General features: G+C 44.1%; 1 protein-coding gene across 13 annotated transcripts in view; it reads left to right on the top strand.

Moving 5' to 3' along the window:
- Positions 1-13,997, top strand: part of SEMA6D (semaphorin 6D) — a 351,383-nt gene that overhangs the window by 320,526 nt on the left and 16,860 nt on the right. For 11 of the 13 annotated variants that reach the window (XM_090028631.1, XM_090028630.1, XM_090028632.1 and 8 more), the window contains one exon: positions 205-312. The exons of the other annotated variants lie outside the window; for them this stretch is intronic. The gene's annotated coding sequence lies outside the window, so the exon portion shown is untranslated. The remainder of the gene's footprint in view (positions 1-204; positions 313-13,997) is intronic. 13 annotated transcript variants of the gene reach the window in all.

The following is a 13,997-nucleotide window of genomic DNA, read 5'->3' as shown; positions in this document are numbered from 1 at the left end:
ATTTATATACGTAATATAAAAGAACTATGCAGATTAGAGTGTTTATTGCTTTAATCCTGAAGTGTGTGAAGAAAGACAGGTAACCAGCAGGTGAAAAAAAGTCATAGCTCTATTTTATTCTTCATTCATGAGATTTTTGAATAATTTAAACAAATTGACCTAACAGAAATATCTTTCATTTACAATCTTTGGTTTTCCTCCTAGGAGCTAGTTCTTATTGCAAGAACTGAGGTGGTCAAGAAGTGTTACCAAAACGAGAGGCAGGGGGTGGAAAAAAAGAAGAGGAGCCAGGGACTCAAGCAAACAAGTGAGGTTCGTTCTGTCCAAAATGTTTAAAAATCTTGTAAATGAAATCAGTTGCTAGCCAGCATTGATCAGATTGTCCTTGGTCTTTCTGACCTAGCTAACACTGCAGGGGGCATATTTGCACACAGTTATTCTTCTTGAATAATGTTTCATCATTTTTTTATTTGTATTATTATAATACTTGGAGCCCTAAACTTGGGACAGGATGTCATTTTAGCTAGGTGGTATACCATCCCGTACCAAATAATAGTCCCTGCTCCAGAGAGCTTACAGTGGAAAATGAGAGGCCAATAAAGGACACGGACATGCGAGTGCAAGGAAACTGTGACACAACATTGGTCAGGAGGCACTCGGGCACTGTAGCTGCCTTAACTAGTGAAGGTTTTTGGTGATATCATAGGAGGATTTTAGAGAAAAATAGTGAGTGAATCTCTGGGTGCTCTGAGAAACTGGACAGGAGAAACCAGTATCATGGGCTGATCAGAAGTACGGCTGAAGTCTCAGAATTAAATCACAAAAGATAATTCTAGGTTTTTTCCTGTTATTATTGACTAGTTTTCTTCTTAGTCATACAATTCATCTCTTTCCTTCCAAAATACCCACAACAGTTGCTACACAAAGTAGTAGCAATGTATTAGAATTGTGCCGCTCCCTGGTAGGGCTCCCTCAGTTTACTGCGACATAAAACAAATGGTATTTATCACTCCGTTCCAGGAATATCTCTCAATATTTCAGCTTCATTGAGATTCATTTCCCTCCTCTTGGCATGTAAAGATCCATACTGTGCCCTTGTCCCGTTTCCCAAGCATGTTTCTTGGCACGAGCAGCAGACACTGAATACAGCTGTTATTTGGACAGCCGGAACATCAGCATGGACAGGCCATGTAGCTGCTATGCCACTATGTGTTTTACCACACACATTTGTACCTTAGGGTCAAGGAAATTCACATGCTTCTATTTGATGTCATTGTTCATATGTAACTTCAGTCAAAAGCTACCCAAGCATGATATCTGTTTGGTTTTCCCAATGGTATACAGTAGGAATGTCAAACATATGGCTGCCCCAACCCAGATCTAGCCCACAGAACTGGCTCCTGGAGGGCTGGGAATTCAGAGACGGGGAAAGCAGAAACAGGGTACAAAGCCCCATTTGTTACGTTGGGGACATACGTTGGCAGCATTAGGTGATCAACAGTTGAGTTAATCCCTGTGGCTAGGGCTGTGCAGAATTTTGGCAGTCATTTCATTTTGGAGGTGTTCTGAGCCATTTGGGTGACTGAAACACCGAATCCGAATTGAAACAGAAGGCCCAGAAACATCTCCAAAATGAAACGAGGCATCTGAAACATTTCAGAAATGTTGGCGTTTCAGAGCCAGCTTGCAGGGAAACAGCTGTATGCTGCTGCCCTGTCGTGCAACTCGGCTCCGCAGGGAACAGAGATCTGTGCTGGGGGTCTCCTGGCCTCTGCTTCCCGCCCCACACTGCCCCAGTGATGAGGGGCTATGCGGGGCAGGCAGCGGTGGCAAGGAAACCCTGGCGCAGATCTCTGCTCCACGCAGAGCCAGGTCACGTGCAACTCAGCTCTGCAGGGAGCAGAGATCCACGCTGGGATCTCCTTGCTACCATTGCCCACCCTGTACAGCCCCACATCACCCGGGCAGCGTGGGGTGGGCAGTGGTGGCAAGGAGACCCCCAGCATGGATCTCTGCTCCCTGCGAAGTCCAGTTGCGAGGCAGGGACCAGCAGGCTCGCTCGCTGCTCTGCGCTGCTTCCCTGCCCCACGACCCGGCATGACGGGGATTAGAAATCCACACAGGGGTCTCCTCACCTGCACGGAGGCCAGCGGCCCTCCCTCTCCCCTGGATGAGCCACCCATCCTGCTCCCCGCTGGGGCCCCAAGCCCTGCCTGCTGGCTTCCCTTGCAGCCGGTTGGAAACAGATTCGGCCAAAACAAAACAGAACAGTAATCTGAAACACTGAAACGAATCACTGTCCTCCGAAACGGCCGAATCTGAAACCAAATCAAAACACAGCCGTGTCGCACAGCCCTGCCTGTGGCTCCTTTAATGCTGCATTTACGTGTGTCCTGTGAGGAGCTGTGCAGTCCAGATCCAGCCCCAGGGAGGGTCAGGAGGCAGTGGGTGAGTTTGACACCCACTTCATATGCATATTAATTACCTCATACTCATCTACATATTACATATACTGCTTAGCTGGGCACTGGGGTTTTTTTTGCACTGTACAAATGGTTATCTACATATCAGCATAAACAGTTTAAGTTTAGCTCCACTGTCTTTTATTTAGTAATATGACTACACTCTATTTAACCACATAAATGGGATGCAGAGTGCTTAGGTGCTGTTCCTTTTTACATAAACACAGTTTACATTGAGTTGGGCAAATGCTCTGAGTAAGTGTGTAACCTTGTTTCAGTTCCAGGCTGTGCACGTAAATGAAGCATACTGTATATGAAACAGAAAGAAAGGAATTTATATGTGTATTTAACTTTGAAATGCCAGAATATCGTCCTAAATGCATATTTAGGGGCAAAACTTCAACATTAAAATCTAAGATGATGTTTTGAACATATAAAATTTAAGTAAAGTGGCTATTACGCTGCCTATTATGGTAAGTTGTACTTAAAAATACATAAGGGACATAACTGCTGTACATGTCTTTACAGATGCAAAGTACACAGTTAAATAAATGAGCATAATATCTTAGTCCTGCCCAGGGCATAGTAGGCTGGATGTTCTGTAGAAGTAGCCCTTCCTTGTCTAGGATTAAATAATCATCAACCCAGCACAGGATCATTTTCCATTTCCCAGAACTGGCTGGGAGCCTGCTTTGACACCAGTTGCAAATATAGCTATTCTAGGCATTTCCACCTGGTGAAAGAGTGCTGAGGTGAGAGAGAGAAGGATAACAGTGGAAAACCAGTGGTGTGAAATCTGTCAACAGTGAGAGAACAATGTCCCCAGGTGCCTTATGAAAGGAGCAATAAGAAAAAATTGTATCACAGAGTTGAATGGTTTCTTTCAATTTTCACAGATCTGCTTCTGTGTCAGTTTCTTAAATCCAGCATGTGTGTATCAGTGATTAAACACTGAAAAGCTAGTCATTTGTTTTTTTGCTGACTAAATCACATTCTTTCAGAATGTAAATGCTGTGCAGATATTTTTAGCAATACAGTTTTTGATTTAATGATAACTGAGGACAAAGATAATCAAATCATATGCTTTAGGGCTTTTACTGATTCCCTGCAGGGGTCAGGGTAGACACCCCCCTCCCTCACTCAGTTATGCATATTTTTCTAGGTGTGCTGTGGGTATTTTCCTTTCCCCTACAGCACCAGGCTTTGTTCCTGGCCAAAGACAGGATATTGAACTTGCTGAACCAGTGGCCTGGTACAGGAAAGCTGCACCATGCATTTATTTCATTTTTTACAACATAAATATAAGTTTATTTTGTGAAGCTACAGAGATGAATACACAGCTTTGTGTGTTGCATTGTCCAGGGCCTCATTATATCTTCATGCTGGTGCTAGTTGGAACACAAGGACTGAGGAGAATGGCTCATTATATCCCTGTGCGGGATATTAATCTAAATATTAATAATAGTAATTATAAAGAGAAGCCAGGTGGGGAGAAAAACTAGTTCAGTGGTTAAGGGGGTGATGCCTAGGATGCAGAAGCTCCTGCTCTACTACAAACTTCTGGTATGATCTTGAGCAAGATGTGTAAGCCTAGGTTTCATTGAATTCATTGGGTGATTGAAATATATAGGTTTCTTTGAGAATCAGGGTTTAGCTTCTCTGTAAAAGATAGCAATAGTTCCCTACATCTGAGAGTAAAGAAATTAGTGCCTCTGAGGTGCTGGGGTAATGCAAACCATCATGATCCTAGATATAGGCTATATCTTCCTGAAATTCTCCCCATGTTGCATTGTAACCTGAGAGTAAGAGTGCCTAGCCACTGGCCACCCTCCTCATCCCTGGATCTTCGAAAGCTCATCTGCTCTCAATACAGCCTCATGGTAGGGCAGTGACCAGAGCCAGTTGCAACACCCATAGGTGGCCTCACAACACAAGAGCGGATCCCCCAGCTCCAAGCAGAGTGCGTGTGTGTATGTCATACATTTACAAATGTGCACCCATGAACTGCAAAAGCAGCAAATGTAATAATGTGATCCAAATGTTCAGTGCTGGGCTTGAAAAAATGTTTTTCTGCCATTATGTGAAAATTTAGCGTGACTGGAACAGAGTCTGCATTTGATTAGGCAATTTAAAAAAAATGTAAGAGACTTTATGCTTGAAGGAGGTGCTGCAAAACAGTTGTACAATACGTTAGAAAATTGGTTCGCTTTCATCCAGTTTCCGTGTTTTTCTGCACTACGTCTCAAATGAGAATACAAGACGTCACATAATACATTAGCGCATGTTCAAGTTTCATACAAATAAAAGAACAGGACAAAACAATCATTCAAATGTTTCAAAAAGCTTTCAGAACAGAACTTTCACTGCTGTCTCTTCCCCAGCAAAAGCCACATTTCATAATACATTCTTGCAGCACCATAGTTAATCTTTAACATTTAGCGAGATGAGTGATAATATTAAAGTTAACTTTTAGCTCAGGCTTCCCGTTTCCAGCCTGCATTTGTACATATACTCAACTTTCCCACCAAAGTAGCAGAATGCATGTTTTGCAGCCACGCAAGTTATTAGCTGATCACGCAGCTGACTTGTCCATACAAAAGGCCAAAAGCATGTTTAAAAAAAAAACCTCTTGTTTGTATGAATTCTGATACTGGCTGAAAAATACTCACTCTTAATTGTATATATTGCTAATAGTAGTCTTGAGGTACTTAAGATGCTTGGACCTGTTTTTACCAACTATCACTCCCTCCTCTCCCTTACTTTTTTCAAGCATTCACTTAATTACACCCCCAGCAACCTTTGTACCCAAAATCCATGTGCCCAGAAAAGTCACCTTCTATCCAGCATCACCACCACCATCCTACTTCTTGGATAAGCAGTACAGGACAGGGGTATTGATGGACTCAGAGCTATTGTGTCTGGATAGGCAGCAGCTGTGTCCCCTCCGCAGCACACAGTTCCTCACTACCCACCCATGCCACTTGCCAAGGTACATGCTCCCTGTCCAACCTCCTTTCTCTTTCAGAACAACCCACTTACTACCCTCACTGCCTTCTACCTCACACACTAATTCATAAGTTGCATGTCGGTTTTTAGTAGGAGTTCTAGGGAATGCCATTTAGATCAAATATCATTTTTGCCCACTGCTGAGAAATAGTAAGGCTTGTGCAAGCTCACATGCTGTTTAGAATTGGTGATAGCATGGCCCATAGCTGTGTAACTTGTGGCTAAATAGTAATTCACCTTCACACTCCTAAATAGCATTTACATAGCCACATAATGGCAACTTTTGACACTTCAGCACAGTTCAAATTCTTTTCCTACCTGTGGTGGACTAGCACTGCTTTCTCTGTGTACCTGCAGAAAGGAGGATGGAGTAGGGCCCACGACCTTTCAGCCCAATAGCCAGGGGACACAAACTCTGCTCACCAGAGGAGGCTTGACCCTGCATCCTCTGCTTTTCACCAAAGTGCACTGAATACCAGTTTATGAGCCAAACATCACCCAGAAAACCCTCTTATTGAAGTAGGACCACTGCACTTTGCATTTAATACTGGATAAAAGGTGCAACCATTCTTTGTCAAGGCAGACTATATTTTGCTGAGCCAACTTACCTATGTTCCTCGTCTAGCTGCCCAGTGGACTTTAAGGGAGGGCTGGAGAAGGCTGTGGATAAAAATGCAGATACAGCAGTGAGAGTGTCTGTCCCATTCAGGACCAGAGCCCAAAGCCTTCTGCTCCAGTACTCTCCTATCTCGTTCAGTCACCCATGCTCTGCCTGGCTTGTCCTAACTCAACATATCTTTCCTGCTAGCTGCACAGTGGGCCAACTTCAAGATGAAGTGGGAGGGTGGTGAAGAGTCCCTGTGGCCTACTGGTTAGAAACTTTGCTTAGAAGCAAACGCTGCAGGTTCATCAAATGATGCAGGTGAGGCAGGGTGTAGAGTCTAAGTCTCCTGTTTCTCAGGCAAATGCCTTGGCTACTGGGCTAAAAAGTAGGAGACCCTGCAGCATTAAACTGCTGGTCAAGGTGTTTGAGGGATTTATGCCACATCCCTAGGCACCTTTGAAGGCAGAGTACAGCCTACTGAGCATGTGCAGCAGGGGAATGCATGGCTATGGGGAATCAAAATTCTGTGCGTGCGCCAGAAATTGCAATTCCACGACTAAATCCTCTTTCACCTTCATAAGTCTCCAGCAGTGCAAGGTACTAGCGCCCTTTAGCCTTAGGTTTTTTAACATATTCCTTACATTTTATTCAAGCCTGAGTCTAATAATACTTGATATCTGGATCTTCATGGCTGCAGTTCAGAAAGTCCCTCTTTAGATTTTAGTCTAAAAGAAAGTTCACACCGAATGGCATCCACACATTTAACAAATGGGCACAGAAGAGTTAATTGCTAATGGGGCCCAGTGAAGCATGCTAATGAGCTCACAAGGAAAAGAAAGGAAGATACCTGTGTCTTTAGAGACCCCAGACTATTCTCTTGGAGGGAGCATTGGTCTTTGCAGGTCAGGGTCAGGGCACTATGTCAAAGCTATTATTTAGGCTGCACCTGTTCTGGGAATAAATGGAGACCTGAGAGCTTCAAGGGCTAGCAATCTGGCACTTTTCTTGAACACTGAAAAAAAAAAAAAAAAAAACCCATCTAGCACTGAACTCCTTTCTTGATTCTTAGGCTGCCATCTGTGAGCACTGTAACAACAGCAGATCTTGGAAGTGTCTCACTTCAACACAAGCAGCTTAACTCTTTAAAATGTAGGCCTGGTAAAGTGGTTAATCAGGAAACTGCATAAATAAATGTACCTTGCACTTTGTCACCAGGCTGAGGCCCTGGCAAACTTTCAAAGGGAGCATGTCCCACAGGAGCTATGTAGAATAGAGGACAGATTTGACAGTAGATATGGGCTAAAAACAAAGTTTGCTTTCAGCTGGAGGACTTTTGTGTTAGCCTGGCAAAGACAGAAAATGAACTCCCATTAGCTGTTCAAAATTAGCTGAAATAAATATAGCTGAAGTAATCATTTATTTTTGGCCTACATCTTATTTCATCTCCTGCTGAAACTACCTTGTGTTTGAGTAAATCCTTGATCACAAGAGAATTCAGTCCTCAAAGTGCGCCTAATCAACCACTAAGCATTTGCATCATTAAAAGTCATCCTATCCATTTTGCAAGCGTTCTGTCAGCTTGTTCTAGAGTAAGGGGGCTGCGCTCTCTGTAATGCTTAGAGCCTGCAAACAACTGAAGTGTAACTAGCACTACCATAAGCCAATTAAGATCAAAGCTGTGATATTCAGTAGTAGGGTTTCATCACTTTAATATTAAACAATTTTTTTTACTTAGATGCCGATCAAAAGGTGTTAATGCAGATTCCTTTAAACAAGGCAAGCAGTCTCTTAAAGTGACATACTAGTTATTTGCACTTCTATAAACAATTAATATCATGGCTCCAAATAGTCTACATTTCTCCAGAGCTGGGGTTTAAAAAATTGTCACTGTAAGATGTAAAACTACTTGGATACTGTAGGGTACAGTTCATTCATATATATATATATAAAATGAGCTGAAGAAAGTATGTTTATATACTGTGTGTATATATAGTTTATAAACATATTTTCTTCAGTTCATTATATGACTGATGTGTTTATGTAATCTTCAAGTAAGCTGTTTAAATGGGGAATAATTAAAATTTGCATATTATTGTAACCCAAAGGTACAGAATATTTTCCTTCCCCGTTGTTTATTTGATAATTAGCCAAAAATAATCTAATGTCACAGCTCCAAAATGCATGTTGCCAAGATTGTGAATTAAATATAAATCAAATACACTGTGCCAAGCATTTCCCAACATGTTTAGCAATATTACTGAACGTGTCTTTAAAGGAACACACACATTAAAAGAAATAGCATAAAGCAAATGAATAGGTTTTTCCTGGACATAAGTTCTACTACTTTAACTATAGCAGTATGGCTACAGAGCTACAACCAGCCTAGTGTGGATGTAGTTATGTAAATCAATGTGCTTACACTGGTAAAATCTTATTCCCATAGAAAAAGGGAAATACAGTTTACCAGTTCAAGGCATCTGTATACACTTACAAGTGTATTCAGGCAAAGGACTGTATATTTATAACTCCACCAGTAAAAAAACCAGATAACATACCCATAACTAACAAACCAGCTCAAAAATTATGTGTGGTCCTGGCATAGGTTGGAATTTGAGACCTTGATCGCTAAGTTAGTGCCGTTTACAGATACCGACATATCAAAGAGCTTTGCCTCTATTAAGTACTGCTTCCAGGTTGTAAGCATCGCATGCCCATTTCACCACATGGAAAACTGATAAGTCAGAAAGAAATTGAAACACCATCCCGCAATAGTGTAATCAGTCCTGGGCTTGGGTAAATGGCCTTTGCTGCTTTTATGTTCTGATTTAGAATATATAAATGGGTGTGTTGTCCTGTCTTACAAATGTAAGCCTTGGGTTATTTGATTCTTCATATTTGTGCATGGTATAAATCCACGCTCCCCAGGTATATATGACTACAGGGAAGTATCGAACTGCATGGCAAGTATTGAAACAAGACCATATATTTTCATGTGATTGGCTTCAGCTGTTAGGGTCTGAATCTTTTGAGTCGTTCCACCTCCCACCTGAGGCTATTTTTTATCAGCTGACCAAGCATACATAGAGTGTAAAGCCTTATCTCCATTACAGTCAAATATAAAACTACTAGTAATGTCACTGAGACCAGATTTCATTAGTAGTTTTTCAGAGAATAACTGATCCCCTCTACAGGAAATTCAGAGAGATGCTCAGTGACTACTATTCTGGTGTCACATGGAAGTGGAGAAGAATAATCCATTAGGCATTTGGTGGCTTTTAGCAAAGGTATCTGCCCACTTGTGAAAGAGGAGCCAAAAAAAACCCAGCAGACCATCTACAAGCCAGCAATCAGAGAAAAAAAATCTCCTGCAAACAAACATTTGTACTTGCTTTAGTACTGGAAGGCAATCATTAAAAGCTTAAATTTTCACAAAAAAGTGCGTTCTCAGAAACATGCACCTCCATGCTACAGAAAATCAGCCAGGAACATAGGACTTGCGTGGACCTTCAGGGTCATTGTGTCTGATACCTAGCTATTACAGGTGCCATATCACACAATCCCTGTAATTACTCAAGTTCCTCTGTAAAGTGTGCCTCCTCCCCCTGCCCTTTCATCTCCTGGTCCCTAGCCTTTGTATTTAAATGACTTTCTTCCTTTCTATTTAGTGTCCCTACCCCCTGTGGCTAGGGATTGAAGTTACACATAAACCAGTTTAAATGATCAGAAACTGGTTTAAACCTGTAACAGAACAGATGTTGAGTGCATATGAACCAGTCTGAAAGATGGCTGAACCCAGTTTGAGATGCACCTGGTTGAATGTAGACTTAACTGAGTGAATCAGACTTAACTGATTTGGGTCAAACCAGTTTATGCAGATTCTGTCCCAGACACCTTCCTGGTTTAAGTTAAACCAGAATCCTCCAGCATCCCAGCATGCTTTGCTGCAATGGGCTAGGTTGGGCTGCTCTACAGAAAGCAGGGCTGGCCCCGCCTGTGTGCTCTCTAGCCAAAGCAGGGGCAGGGACGTGGCCAGACACATCCCGGCATGGTCCCATTAAGGCAAAGTGGGCAGGGAGGGGGTTAATTCTGCCCTCCTTCCACTCCCCCTCTCACAACAGCTGGTGTCTGCCTGCCTGTGGGCTGGCTGTGGTCCCTGGGGGCAGAAGGGACAGAGGGAGAAATTAACCCTCTCCCTGCCCCCTTTCCCTTAATGGGGCCATGCCCTCTGCCCCTGCTGCTGGAGCAGCAAGGGGACAGGGAGGGGCAGCAGCCTCTGTCAGAGTGCCCAGGAAGGGGTTTATTCCCCACCTCCCTTCCCTGTCCCACCAGCAGGGACCACAGCCATCCCAGCATGGCCCCATTAAGGCCAAAGGGACAGGGAAGGAGTTAATCCCCTCCCCCCACCCAGGGACCACAGCTGGGGCAGAGCAGCCCCCAGCACTGCAGCGCAGGGAGGGGGGCTCTGCCCGCTCCTCCCTCCCCCCCACCACAGTGGGACAGGGAGGAGGGCTCTCTGCCACACTGCCCTACCTGACCTGACCTGGCCCAGCCCAGCCTGGGCGCAGGGAGCACAGACAGTGGGCTACCTGGGCTGGCTCAGAGGTGCCAGTGGGCCCGGAGCCCGGCAGTCACCTGCCGTGGGGGCTGGCTGCAGACACATGGGTCCTTGCAGAGAATCTGAGCCAACCTGAGTAGCCTGCTGCCCAGCCAGCTACCGCCTATGCACGCTGGGCCAGGCTGCTTTCAATGAGGGCTCTGCTTCCCCGTCACTGAGCTGCAGCTGCGGAGGCAACAGCGGGGTCAGGGAGGGAAGGAGGAAGGGGAGGAGTTCCCCTCTGGGGCCAGGCAGAGGATCTGTGTGCCTGGATTACTCCCAGCTGTCAGGGAGCAGCTGTAGCAGGCAGGGATCTCCCCCTCCTCGTTCTCCCTTGCCATGGGCATCTGACCAAGCCCCTGACTGGCCACTCTCCCTCTTCCCCCACCCTCTGAACCCTGCAGGCCAGGGTGGGGGTTTAAAACCTCCACTCAGTCATACTCAGGCTTGCTGGGGCCTGGCCTTGTGCCCTCCCCGCCGCCAGCTCAGCTTCCTGTGGAAGGGTAAGGAGGGATGCTTACACTAACCTGCAAAGCATGGGCAGCTGGTGCCTTCCAAGTCTGGGGCGGAGCACCAGATTGCTGACCCGGGGGGGGGGTCCCCCAGCGGCCCATCACTGACCGGGGGGGAGGGGTTCCCCAACAGCCAATCGCCAGGTCAGCAACAAAACCAGCGAAACCACTTCTGGTGGCACTTCTGGTTTCGTGGCTGGTGCTTCCAGGGGGTGCACGGCAGACCTCAGGGGATGCACATGCACCCTCTGTGCATCGCCAGTGCTGCAAAGATTGAGTCAATTCAGGCGCAGGCTTTTTGAACGTCTGTCCCTAGCCTGCAAGTCCATTGGAGTTGGCCGGGTGTGGGTGGGTCAGAGTTGGACTAGATGACCACTGGAGGTCCTACTGCTCTATGAGTCTATGGTTTATAGCAGCTGATAAGCAGGCTGCTGCCTACACAAGCTTACACCTTTCTGAATGAGTTAGTCTTTAAAGTGCCACCTTCCCCTGCCTTCTGCCATCTTAGAAGTACTTAGTTATGATTTTTTGACCCAACAGTAATATGTAGGCCATGTTATTTTGCCCACATATGGATTCATCTGTGTACATGCCATATTCTTCCAAGATGCACCATTTCCCAAAATAAATCCTTTTTCTTCATCTGTTACCTTTGCCTTGTGACTAGTGTAGAAAGAAGTTGCTAATGTTTGGCAAGACATCATTTAAGACAATTCATTTGCTTCCATGTTTTTATTAACTGGTTTCATTCCCCTTCTCATGATTAATAGTGTTCAGATCTGCTTATGAGCTTTGTTAGTCTGGGATATTTTCTTTCTATCAAGTCTTCCATTGCTTTTTAGAAATACCATGTTCCATATTGTGCTTAGTAATTTATGAAATGTTTATAGCATAAAATGCTTTGGATATGATTTTTAGTGGAAACAATGTTTTCCATCAGTTGGGTTTAAGCTATTTTATTTATTGCTTGTCTACAGTTGGCTGAGTGTCCTTTCCCTTCCCCCACCTCCTTTACATGGTGGGGCATGGAAAGTTGATTGATGGAATGTCACACGTAAGTTGACAAAATTTGGAGTAGATTAATGACTAGGAAACACTAGCCTTTTCCCTTTTAAGTGAGACTGTTTGAAGTCTGGCTTGTATTTTTAAAGGAAAATGTTATTCTGGTTCTTTAGTGCTCTCTGATCAGGAATCGAGAACAATTTTCTTATCTAGGCTTGACCAGCCCTAGCCACAAATAGCCAATTAATGATTTGGAGTAACTTCCTGCTTTTCTTACCTAGTCAGCCCAGTACACTGTGGCTGACTGATTTCCATCCAAGCTGGCCTCTTTTTTTACAACTGCAGTTTTGTGCCAATGAAGAACTGCTGTATTTTTGTACCATTTTGTAAAGGCCTGGGACTGGCATCCAAAAGAGCTCTGTTCAGGCCCAGCTTTTCGAGGCACTTTCTGGGTGACCTTGGCCAAGTCACCTCAGCTATTAGAAATGCAGCCTTAAAATACAGCAACATTCAATGTCTTCAAAGGGGGATGTTGGCTGCACAGCTTTTTTGAAAATGTGTCCCCTTTTATAGATTTTGGGCCTACCTTAATCTGTCAATGCCTCAGCTCCCATCTGTGAAACAGGGATAATAGTATTTTAACTACCAAAATTTGCAACTGTAATAAATTATGGGAGCAAAAGTGCTGGTGCTGCAGTTTGCAGGCAAAATTAATCAAAGGCTAGTATGAAGCCTGGCTGAAAATATCAGACCAGGGAGCACAATTGTTTTCTAAATTTTCCTCTGGGCAGATATTTCCAACAATTTATAATCAGGCCTTTCTGGTCCAAACAGATACTTCAGTATTGTCATTTTTATAATCCCAGGTAGCACCCTCCATTAACAGGGTTGAATGAGGCAAGAATTACGTCTATTTTACAAAAGCATATCTACGTGCGACAGAAGTATGCACCTGGCTGTCAAAGGTGGTGCTGTCAGAGGGCCTGATTGAGTCAGTTTTCCATTCAGTCTAAGAACAGGCTATTCTTCAAGTTAGATTTTCTCTTGGCAGACCTGTTCTCAGGCTGTTTTTGTCCAAACCACCAGGCAGCGGAGTCAGGAGATCCTAAAGCCTTCACAATGCATCTGCCTTTGTCTTCCTACACAGACTGGAAACAGGAGTTGATATAAATTTTCTTCCAGCACTTTTAACATGCAGTATAATAAAAGAATCACTATGTCTTAAATCACAAGGCATGGCTTCCTGACCCTGTACAGCTCTCCCTATCCGATCTTCTGCCTCTTTATCACAAAGATCTGTCCTTCACACTGATGTAGACATTCCCTCTGATAGAGGCTCGTGAAAGGTGAAGTTTGGTTAAAAGGATCATCAGACATAACAATTCCTACCTCTTTTAAGTTCACAAAGTTAACCTTGGAACAAATTGTTTTGAAATAAGATTTAAATGCAGCTTTGTTGGTGTCAGCCCCAGAAAATGCCTTTGTGGAAACTCACCCACTTATTTTATATTCTGTGACACACTGCACCTCCTGGGCCTTGAATCTGAGAAGGCAAGCCCCCATTATTTGGGAGGGGGGCATTTTTCCTTTGATCAAGTCTTTTGTTTTTTGGGGGTAGGGGAGGGGGTTAACCATACTTTTGTCTCGTGCAATTTAATTTCCCTTTGTTCTTTGCTGCCGTTTTATAAAATTGGTTCAGAAACAAGAAGGAAGTATTTGAGACAAGCCCTCTCTTTGTGACCGAGGTTATACTTAGTTTCATGTGAACTTTATTCAAATGCTCCTTTGGTCCTTCTTGTGCATAATATTCCCTCGAT

This window comes from Crocodylus siamensis, chromosome 15, assembly GCF_052110815.1.
Source record: "Crocodylus siamensis isolate JL-2025a chromosome 15, ASM5211081v1, whole genome shotgun sequence".
NCBI classification, from domain to species: domain Eukaryota; kingdom Metazoa; phylum Chordata; order Crocodylia; family Crocodylidae; genus Crocodylus; species Crocodylus siamensis.
The sequence above is the reverse complement of the archived record's forward strand: the minus strand, read 5'-3'. Positions and strand labels throughout refer to the sequence as shown.